Source organism: Saccopteryx leptura, chromosome 1 (genome assembly GCF_036850995.1).
Source record: "Saccopteryx leptura isolate mSacLep1 chromosome 1, mSacLep1_pri_phased_curated, whole genome shotgun sequence".
In the NCBI taxonomy this organism is placed as follows: domain Eukaryota; kingdom Metazoa; phylum Chordata; class Mammalia; order Chiroptera; family Emballonuridae; genus Saccopteryx; species Saccopteryx leptura.
In genome coordinates, this window is record NC_089503.1 from 259777420 (window position 1) to 259785142 (window position 7723).

Genomic DNA, 7723 nt, shown 5'->3' on the forward strand with positions numbered 1-7723 from the left:
TTGCTAAAATCCTTAAATTAAAAAAAATAAAAAAATAAATATATAATTATAGAACATTTCCAGCAAAAGGCACAGCAGAAGTAAAAGAGCAAGGGACACACTTTGGGGAACACCAAGCTGAACATGGCAGGTCTAGGGCTCTGTGGGCAAGATGAAGGTGATGAGGTGGGTCAGGGCCTGGAGGGCTGGGCCTCTTTCCAAGAGCACTGGGGAGCCATGCGGGCTGTGTGGGCGGGACCCTAGCCACACATGAGGTGCTGTTTTTACCCTTATTGAGGTCACAGTCCAAGACTCACCCTGAGGTTCACCACATCCCATCTTCTAAGTCTTAGCATACACCCTCCCCCTCCCTTGATCTGCCTTCTGCCTACCCAGAAAGCCCTGAGGGAGCCTTATTGGCTCCTCCCAGGTGCCACAGAAGCACAGCTGTGATATACCCCCAGGGTTGCCCCACTTTCAGATGCCCCACAAACTGGGGGGAGGGGGGGTGCAGTCAGGAAGGATAGGGTTACAGACACTCCTCCCATCCCCTTCCCCCTGGAAATTGGAAATCTTGTCAGGAGGAACCACAGAAATTCCCCAGCCCCTTGGCTTCTGCTTGCTTTCTCTAGAGAGTAACCTTCAGTCTGAGGAGGGCTGAGCTAACTTACCTCCATGTGAAGTCCAAGAGACCTTCATGTCCCTGATGGGCATCTAAGGAGAATGTTGAAGAATGAGTAGGAATTTGCAAGGAGAAAAAATCTATCCATTTCTTTAACAATCACATTAATAGGCATCATTCACCAGTAAGCTTTTTCATTTACTCAACCAGGACTTTCTGATGCCTGAAAAGGATCATTTGAGGATGTTTTAATTTAAAGAGTATATAGAAGGTTACAAAAAAAACTTCATTCATTCACTTAACGATCACACTTCCTAATGCCTCTTATGGAGACATCTGAGGAGGGTTTTGATGAATGTGTAGAATTTCACACAAAAAAACCTATTCTTGGCCCTGGCCGGTTGGCTCAGTGGTAGAGCGTCGGCCTGGCGTGCAGGAGTCCCAGGTTTGATTCCCAGCCAGGAGACACAGGAGAAGCACCCATCTGCTTCTCCACCCCTCCCCCTCTCCTTCCTCTCTGTCTCTCTCTTCCCCTCCTGCAGCAAAGATCCATTGGAGCAAAGGATGGCCCAGGTGCTGGGGATGGCTCCTTGGCCTCTGCCCCAGGCGCTGGAGTGGCTCTGGTCGCAACAGAGCGACCCCCCCTCCCCGGAGGGGCAGAGCATCGCCCCCTGGTGGGCAGAGCGTCGCCCCTGGTGGGCTTGCCGGGTGGATCCCGGTTGGGCGCATGCGGGAATCTGTCTGACTGTCTCTCCCCGTTTCCAGCTTCAGAAAAAATACAAAAAAAAACCCCAAAACCAAAAACCTATTCTTGCCTAACCTGCGGTGGTACAGTGGTTAAAGTGTCGACCTAGGACGCTAAGGTTGCCAGTTCAAAACCCTGGGCTTCCCTGGTCAAGGCACATATGGGAGTTGGTGCTTTCTGATCCTCCCCCCTTCTCTCTCTCTCTATCCCCTCTCTCTAAATGAATAAATTAAAAATAATTAAAAATTTTTTAAAAAGTCTATTCTTTTTTTAAAGATTTTATTTATTCTGGCCCTGGCCAGTTGGCTCAATGGTAGAGCATCGGCCCGGTGTATGGAAATCCTGGGTTTGATTCCTGGCCAGGGCACACAGGAGAAGTGCCCATCTGCTTCTCCACCCTTCCCCCTATCCTTCCTCTCTATCTTATCTCTTTCTTCCCTTCCCACAGCCAAGGATCCATTGGAGCAAAGTTGGCCCAGGTGCTGAGGATAGCTCCATGGCCTCTGCCTCAGGCGCTAGAATGACTCCAGTTGCAATGGAGCAACGCCCCAGAAGGGCAGAGCATTGCCCCCTAGTGGGCATGCCATGTGGATCCCTGTCAGGTGCATGCAGGAGTCTGTCTCTGCCTCCCTGCTTCTCACTTCAGAAAAATAAAAAATAAAGAAATAGATTTATTTATTGATTTTAGAGAGAGAAATGGCAGAGGAGAGGGGGCAGGAAGCCTCAACTTGTAGTAGTTGCTTCATATATGCCTTGAGTGGGCAAGTCTGGGGTTTCAAACTGGCAACCTCAGCATTCCAGGTTGATGCTTTATCCACTGCACCACAACAGGTCAGACAAAGAAATCTATTTCTTCAAAAAATGTTCTCTGATGCTTCTCCAAGAGACTTTGAGATGGATTTTGAAGGATACATAGGTATTTACCATTGAAAAATTGCATTTATTCATCAGTCAGTCAATAAATGTTCCCTGTTGGACATTGAAGGGGTCATTTTGGAAGGTGTTCTGTGTAGGAGCTCTCCAGATAAAGCAGGGACATTTGAGATCTCTCTGGTGCCTCCCCATCCAACAGCTCCCCATTTGCCCAGCCCAACCAGCTCCAGTACACAGGGAACCTTTCTTTTCTCCAGGATTCCATCCTAAGTCCCAAGGAAAACTCTGATTGGCTGACCTTGAGTCATATGTCCACCTTAAACCAATCACAGTGGCTGAGGTGAATAAAGACTTTAGGTCACATGTCCACCCCAGCCTGGACTACAGGAGAACTTTCAGGCAGAACTAGCCAGAGACAGAACAGCTGGCCATTATAGGGCATGAGCTTCCCATCACTTGGAATATGCAAGTCACAACCAAAGTACAGTTAGTATAGGGTTGCCAGATAAAACACAGGACACTGGATTAAATTAGAATTTCATGAAATGCTGAGGTCATTGGTTTAAATACCTGGGCTTGCCTGGTCAAGGCACATAAGAGAAGCAACTACTGTGAGTTGATGCTTCCTGCTCTTCCCCCCTTCTCTCTTTCTCTTCTCTCTAAAATCAATAAATGAAAAATCTTAAAAAGCATTAAAAAAAAAAAAAAAAGCCTGACCCGCAATGGCTCAGTGGATAAAACGTCAACCTGGAATACCAAGGTTGCTGTTTCTAAACCCTGGGCTTGCCCAGTCAAAGCACATAAGGGAAGCAACTACCACAAGTTGTTTCCTGCTCTGCTTCTCTGCCCCTTTTTCTCTCTCTACTCTCTCTCAACAAACAAAGTAAAATAAAATAAAATAAATAAAATCTTAAAAAAAAAAAAAAAAAAGAAGCCTGATCAGTTAATGGCACAGTAGATAGAGTGTTGACCTGGAATACTGAGGACCCAGGTTCTAAACCCCAAGGTCTCTGGCTTGAGCCACAAACTCACCAGCTTGAGTGCAGGGTCACTGGATTGAGGGTTTGAGTGTAGGATCATAGACATGACCCCATCGCTGGCTTGAGCCCAAAGGTCGCTGGCTTGAGCAAGGGGCCACTAGCTCAGCTAGAGCCTCCATCCTGGGTCAAGGCATGTATGAGAAAGCAATCAATGAACAACTAAAGTGCTGCATCTACGAGTTGTGCTTCTCATCTCCCTTCCTGTCTGTCTGTCTCACTAAAAAAAAGGGAAGAAAAGAATTTTAGATAAGCAACACATAAGTTTTCAGCATAACTGTGTGCCAAGTATTGCATGGAACATATACTGAAAAATTATTCATTGTTTATCTAAAATTATTTATTTATTCATTTTAGAGAGGAGAGTAAGCATGTGAGAGAGGGAGGGAGAGAGGGAGAGAGGGAAAGAGAGAGAGAGAGAGAGAGAGAGAGAGAGAGAAAGAGAGAGAAAGAAAAGGGGGAGGAGCAGGAAACATCAACTCCCATATATGCCTTGACCAGACAAGTGTAGGGTTTCAAACTGGCGACCTCAGCATTCCAGGTCGACACTTTATCCACTGCGCCACCACAGGTCAGGCTGTTTATCTAAAATTAGGCCCTGGCCGGTTGGTTCAGTGGTAGAGTGTCGGCCTGGCGTGTAGGAGTCCTGAGTTCGATTCCTGGCCAGGGCACACAGGAGAAGAGCCCATCTGCTTCTCCACCCCTCCCCCTCTCCTTCCTCTCTGTCTCTCTCTTCCCCTCCCGCAGCCAAGGCTCCATTGGAGCAAAGTTTGCCCGGGCGCTGAGGATGGCTCTGTGGTTTCTGCCTCAGGCGCTAGAATGGCTCTGATTGCAGCAGAGCGACACCCCAGATGGGTAGAGCATCGCCCCCTGGTAAGCATGCCGGGTGGATCCCGGTCAGGTGCATGTGGGAGTCTGCCTGACTGCCTACCCATTTTCAACTTCAGGAAAAAAAAAAAGGTTAAAATTAAATTTAACCACTGGGTTGTATTAGTTTGCTAGAGCTGACATAAAGTTTCACAGATTAAATGTCTTCAATAACAGAAATTTATTCTGTACAGTTCTGGAGGCTGGAAGTTCAATATTAAGGTGTTGGGAGGTTTCGTTTCTTCTGGAGTCTCTCTCCTGGGCTTGTAGACGTCCATCTTCTCCCTGTGTTTTCACAATGTTATCCCTCTGTGCATGTCTGTATCCCCATCTCCTCTTCTTATAAAGACATCAGTCATATTGGATTATGATTCACCTGCATTACCTCATTTTACTTTAATTACTTCTTTAAAGGTGCTATGTCCTAATACAGTCACATTTTGAGGTCTTAAAGGTAAGGATTTCAACATATGAATTAAGGAACACAGTTTAGCCCTTAACAGTAGCTGCATTGGGAAACAGTCTAGTAGTTTTTGAGAAAGTTAAAACATAGTTACCATGTGAACCAGGAATTCACTCTGGGTATATACCCAGGAAAATTTAAAGCAATGTCCCCACAACAACTTGTACATGAATGTCCATAGCAGCACTATTCACAATAGCCATAAGTGTAGAAATAACCCAAAATCAATTAATGGATAAATGGGTAAACATGAAGAGTGGTACATTTATAAAAGAATATTACTCACCGAGGTCTTCTTCTTTGCCTCTCTTGGCAGGCCTCCCCTTCTTCCTCTTGACATCAAGTTGTGTCTTGAGTAGGTTTTTCCCACACGACACTGGTAGTTCCCAGTGGGCTGGAGTACAACAAGTGGTGACCCCCTACATGATTGTGTGACATCTGTGCATAAAGAGTTTAGCCTGACCTGTGGTGGCGCAGTGGATAAAGCGTTGACCTGGAATGCTGAGGTTGCCGGTTCAAAATCCTGGGATTACCTGGTCAAGGCACATATGAGAGTTGATGCTTCCTGCTCCTCCCCTCTTCTCTCTCTCTCTCTCGCTCTCTCTCTCCTCCTTCTCTCCTCTCTAAAATGAATAAAGTCTTAAAAAAAAAAAGAGTATAGTAGCCTGATCTGTGGTGGTGCAGTGGATAAAGCGTCAACCTGGCGACGCTGGGGTTGCCGGTTCAAAACCCTGGGCTTACCTGGTCAAGGCACATATGGGAGTTGATGCTTTCTGCTCCTCCCCCCTACTCTCTCTCTCTCCCCTCTCTATAATGAATAAATAAAATCTTTTTTTCTTTTTTTAAAAAGAGTATAGTAGTTTAGCAGCGGCATCTTACAGGGAATTCCGGCAAGGAACAGTCCCTACGTGCCTTGAGGAAGGGATTGAGGCACGTAGGTTAAAGAGGGGTTTCCACATGGGTCAGGAGCTCACTAAGCAGCAGCACATTGACATTAGAAGTTTATAACACTTGCTCCACACTGCTCAGTGTATTGTAGAGCCTAAAACATTACAGCAACTCTTACTGGCTATACAAGAGCACTGCCCATGGTTCTCCAACAAGAGAACCTTAAATTTCAAATTATGGGAGCAAGTAGGTAAAGTTTTGAAAAGGCGAATTGAACGAGGATTAAAGGTTTCTTTTCCTCTTCTCACAACATGGCAGAAAGTAAAAGAGGAATCTCAGCAGTCAACCTGACCGCCAGGTACAGCAACCATGAAATTTGAGGAGGCCTCTAAGGAGGACAAAACACCTTTCCCTCCTTCTTTGCCTCTTCTACCTCTTCCCCACCTTCACTCCAGCCCAGACCTGGGAAGAGTCATACTCTTTCCTTAATGGAAAATTGTCTCTGAGTAGGATTAATGTTAGGAAACCCAGATACTATTAAAGCTACAGCTTCCCTTGCTATTGTAAAATCCTGAATTTTTCTGATTTTCTTTAATGTTTAACTACAATCCTCTGAACTATTATTTTGTTTCTTCCCTATCCTTTGCCTTGAAATTAGTCCCAGACTAGGGGACCCTGAAGGATCTGACTACAGTACTTCCCAGGCAGCTCTGAGTGTGTATTTACTCAGGGCGGTTCTGCTAGTTACATTCTCTAGTGCCCCTGTCACAAAACACCCTGACTGAGATCGGGCAGGCATCTTTCTGGTCTGGTTGAGAACTGAAATCCCAGATTCCTCTCTGGTTTTTCTGATTCTGGTTTCTGTTTAGTTTTTGTCTGATATTGTAGCAGAATGCATAACACCCTGTCCATTCCTAAGGATAGTTCCCCTAGGGTGAATTCTGACTAATTGGTCAACCTATGTTTATAAATCTATAAAATAATACCAATTTAAAATAGTCAAAAGGGCCTGACCAGGCGGTGGCGCACTGGATGGAGCATTGGACTGGGATGCGAAAGACCCAGGTTCGAGACCCCGAGGTGGCCAGCTTGAGTGAGGGCTCATCTGGTTTGAGCAGAAAGCTCACCAGCTTGAGCCCAAGGTCTCTGGCTCGAGCAAGGCGTTACTTGGTCTGCTGAAGGCCCATGGTCGAGACACATGTGAGAGGGCAATCAATGAACAACTGAGGTGTTGCAACGTGCAAAGAAAAACTAATGATTGATGCTTCTCATCTCTCTGTTTCCTGTCTGTCCGTCCCTGTCTATCCCTCTCTATGACTCTCTCTCTGTCTCTGTAAAAAAAAATTAGCCCTGGCCGGTTGGCTCAGTGGTAGAGTGTCGGTCTGGCCTGCAGAAGTCCCGGGTTCAATTCCCGGCCAGGGCACACAGGAGAAGAGCCCATCTGCTTCTCCACCCCTCCCCCTCTCCTTCCTCTCTGTCTCTCTCTTCCCCTCCCGCAGCCAGGGCTCCATTGGAGCAGGGTTGGCCCGGGCGCTGAGGATGGCTCTATGGCCTCTGCCTCAGGCACTGGAATGGCTCTGGTTGCAGCAAAGCGAAGCCCCAGATGGGCAGAGCATCACCCCCTGGTGGGCATGCCGGGTGGATCCCGGTCGGGCGCATGCGGGAGTCTGTCTGACTGCCTCCCTGTTTCCAACTTCAGAAAAATACGAAAAAAAAAATTAAAAAAAATAATAATAATAAAAAAATAAAATAAAATAGTCAAAAGGTGGCTCTTTTGAGGCCTAAATTAAGTTCTTGCATGCAAAAATTGGACAAGCCAGCTCTAATACTGAACTAAATAAAATAGTTTTATTCTTGCATTGTTGCTTTAAAATTGAAATATGTAAGGAGTGCCCATTTAAATTTAAATAGAATGGAATTTTGCATCCTAAGCTTTTTCTTTGGTTTGTACTTTCTGAGGTCCTGCCATGCTGATTGCTCTAGTCTGTATTCTTTGTCTTTGGAGTTGGATTCTGCCATTAGGATTAGTCAGATTTATTTATGTGTCATGCCCATATCTCTGTACTGTAATTGTATTGTTTGTGTGTAAAATTGTACTCAGGTCTGTGAAACAGAGGGATAAATAATGGATGGCTAGTTTTTAATTTTGGCATTTTTCAATTAGAACTACTTAACTGAGAGTCTAATCAAAGAAAACCTTTGCTGGATAAATGAGAGCCTGAACTTGTTCAGCTCTGAAGATAAGGGGC